Genomic DNA, 4,087 nt, shown 5'->3' on the forward strand with positions numbered 1-4,087 from the left:
GTACTTCGTCTGTTACTGTAGTAGAAGCGTTTCATTTTGAACACTCCTTTCCCACATCGGATGAGTGAGGGAAGTTGGAAGGTGTATATAATTCATGTCCAACCCCAATTAGTTTGAGGCCTTTTGGGAGTGACCCCAAAACAAATCCGTGCGGGCTTGACCCAAAGCGGACAATATCAAACTAATGTTGCAGTCGACGATCCTAACAATTTTAACTAACAATTTTAACTATGATGAGAAACTGTGATTGTGTATATTAATTGGAGAGAGAAAATCACCAAAAACAGAAATGTGTTATCTTATTTGGGACAAACTAAAAAAGATAATTTGTCATCTTAGCTGGGACAGAAGGAATATTTATTATTATTTTCTAAAACGAGTGCTCAAAATGAAACGCATCTACTATAGTGGGACGGATGGAGTATTTCTTATTGTAATGTACACGTATATGTAAGCATACAATTTATTTATTCCACTCATAACCGAATTTAGAACTGTATGATTTTTTTTGTCGGTGGCAAAATGCTTCATTTAGAATAATATGAAAAAACGCATAAAAGATGTAACGTTTTATACCTTTTATTAAACATTTATTCTGAAATATAAATATGATCATACAATCTTTATTGTTAGAAAATATAATGCAGAAAATAAAAGATTATTGCAGAAAGTAAAAGAAGGGGAGAACTTTAAACACTACATTGTGAATGAATTGAATTGATTATCTCAATGGTTACACAACCTTTTATAGGCTCTAATTCTAGCTATACATGGAAAATATATTCTAATTATACTAATATCCTTTGTATTTGATTTTCCATAATCTTTAATTGCTTTCCTTCTTTATTCTTGCCATAACTTCATCATTTGCCTTCTTGTTCTCCAATTAATTGATTTCCTTATTCCAACATTTATTATCTGAATTAAGAGCATCCACAATGGAGGCTAGCGGATAGGCTAGCTGATCGCGGGCGCTAGCCGATCCGCTAGCCTCCATTGCGACAATTTAGGCTAGCCGATCGGCGAGCTCTAATCGGCGAGCTCTAGCCGATTCGCTAGCCGCCATTGCGGGCTCGGAATCGGCTAGCCGATTTTTTTTAATCATGTAATTTTTTTTATAATTTACTTTTTTTTTTAATTTAAATAAAATTATTGCATTTTCCCGTATCTGTGTCGTAAATTTAATTCCGTATTTTTGTGATTGTAATTTTTAATTATGTAATTCCGTAATTTGTGTGTGGAAGAGGAGTTTTTTTTAAATTAATGTACTTTTTTTAATTTTAATATTATTATTGAATTTTCCTGTATCTGTGTCGTAAATTTAATTCTGTATTTTGTGTGATTGTTAATTATTTGTTTTTATAATTTTGTTTATTGTGGCTGGGTTATGGCTGGGCTATTGCTTGTCCAGTTGCTTGTCCTGATGATGTGGCAGGAGGAATTTTTAGGGCTGCTGATGTAGCAGGAGGAGTTTGTGGCTAGGCTATGGTTGGGCTATTGCTTGTCCAAAACCATTGTGGATGCTTTAATTATACAATCATCCACAATAAGAATAGCACAGTCATAGCCTAGCCACAAACTCCTTCTGCCACATCATCAGCACTAAAACTCCTCCTGCTACATCATCAGGACAAGCAACTAGACAAGCAATAGCCTAGCCATACCCTAGTCACAATAAACAAAATTATAAAAAATAAATAATTAACAATCACACAAAATACGGAATTAAATTTACGACACAGATACGGGAAAACTCAATAATAATATTAAAATTTTAAAAAGTACATTAATTAAAAAAAGCACATTAATTAAAAAAAATTACAGAAATCTAAAAAAACTCCTCCTCCACACACGAGCCCCTCGCCTCCGCCTCACTCCTCGCCGTCGTCGCCGCCGTTGTCGCCGCTATCCGGGACCCCCAAATCTGCGGCATCTGAGCCCGCGTCTGAGCCCCCCACCTGTGCCGCGGCGGGATTCAAATCGCCTCGCATACTCACGAGCAATGCGTGAAGAAAACTCTTCTCCTCGGGGTCAGTTACCGCCCTCCATTCAACTATGATCTTGTACATCTGAGCTCGCGTTTGTTGACGCGCGAAGAAGAGGAGCTTGGCTGTCGACCCGCTAACATGGGGGATGCCGACTTGACCTCCTGGGAGGCCTAGCGAGCCCGTTGCGCCCGCCTTTGACCATCCGGGCGAGTGCGGCGAGCAAACGCGGGAGGGGACGGGAACTCCTGTACATCCTCGGGGAGGTCGTGGGAACCGCCGCTGCTGCCACCGCTGTAAGCACTGGTATAGCTCATGCACTGCTTCTTCGGCCAACCAGCATCTACACCTGCCTGAAACTTCTCGGAGTCCATCAGCACCTCATAGTTCCAGTAGGTGAACTCCTTGTAAAGCCCGGGCTGGGGGAAGGCTTTCTCCGCTATCCTCCTGCAGTCCTCGTCAGTTTGGCCACTGGTCTGCATTCGGAGGGCGTTGGTGTACAAGCCAGAAAATCGGGAGACCCCAGCCCGGATTCGGTCCCACCCCTTGTAGGCTGCTGCTATTTTAGTCCACAAGTTGACGATCCTCTGATTATTCGAGGCGAGGGGATCATCGCAAACACTCACCCACGCCTTGGACAGCCCGACGTTCTCCGCGTCCGTCCACTTCCTCCGTGCCGGGCTGTCGTCACCAACCGGCTGCGACGACTCGCCGACCATCCTCTTCCCCTTCTTTTTCTTTGGCGCGCCCCGACCCCGCCCTACTCCCCCCGTTTGAAAGGGAGTGTCCGCATCCCCGAGATCTATCCCCAACTCCTCTAAGGAGAAGGTTTCAAACCCAGTGCACTGCGTCTCCGCTGGGGTCGATGTGTGCGAAGAAGCAGTAATAAAATCAAAACGGGGCGATAGACGTTGTCCCTCCCTGGCGTCCCCTGCATCCCCGGGTACCCCGGCATCATCTGCATCCCGGGTGCCCACCCCGGCATCATCTGCATCCCGGGTTGCATCCCCGGCCAACCCGGCATCCCCTGCCATCTCGGCATACCACCCCCAGGTGCCATCTCGGGCATCATCTGCTGCCAAGGGTACATGTTGTAGTACCCGGCCATCGGACTCCATCCACCTCCCACGGGTACCGTGGGCGTTTGAGACCCGCTCGTCCCTAGAGTAGGCTCATTGTTGTGCTCCATTTCGCGTTGTTGTTCTTGTACAAAAATTAAGATAGAGAGAATACTCGTTAAAACAAGTGGTGCAAATGAAAATGATGTGCAAATCGCGTATATATAGTGTTTCGAAAATTAAATAAATAAATAAATAATCCGCTGGTCGATCGGTCGCCGATCGGGAGCCTGCAATGGCGGCCAGTCGATCGGCGAGCGCATCGGCCAGCGCTCGGGAATCGGCGTGCGCTTGCCGTTTTTCTCGCCGATTTGGCGCTCGCCTGCTGTAATGGTTCGGCGAGCGGACCGGCGAGCGCCAGTGATCGGCTAGCCAGTCCGCTCGCCGTCATTGTGGATGATCTTATCTAATTTTTTTTAATTCATTTATCTCAAGAGTTACATGAAATAACATGGCAAGTGCATAGCAATACTAGTTGGAAAAATGCAAGACTAATAGCATCAGCAATGGCGCCCGTCCCGGTGGAATTCCGCGGCGGACGTCCACCATTGTGCATGGTATGCACGGATACGGAATTCCGCCGAGGACACCGCAGTTCCGCGGCGTTACGCGGAATTCCGTCGCGATGGGCTTGCGGACGTCCGCCATTGCGTTGACTCCCACGGACGTCCGCGCGGAATTCCCGTTTATTGCATTATTTTTTTTAAATTTCTATATATACGGCTCGTTGAACTGCATTTCATTCGCACCACTTTTTTTAACAAGTTTCTCTCTCTCTACATTTCTTTTACATATCCGGAATAGCTGGTAGTGGTAGTGGTGGGCATTATGAACACATGATGCGCCTGATTCATGCACGTGTGCGGGAATCAGCGGAGAGGGAGGAACAAGCGGCCTTGGCGCCGGCGGTACCTCGACCCATCCATCGTCGAACTATTATACCCGGGACCACCTCGCTGCCCACACTTGGTTGTATGAGGATTA

Source organism: Salvia splendens, chromosome 20 (assembly GCF_004379255.2).
Source record: "Salvia splendens isolate huo1 chromosome 20, SspV2, whole genome shotgun sequence".
NCBI lineage: Eukaryota > Viridiplantae > Streptophyta > Magnoliopsida > Lamiales > Lamiaceae > Salvia > Salvia splendens.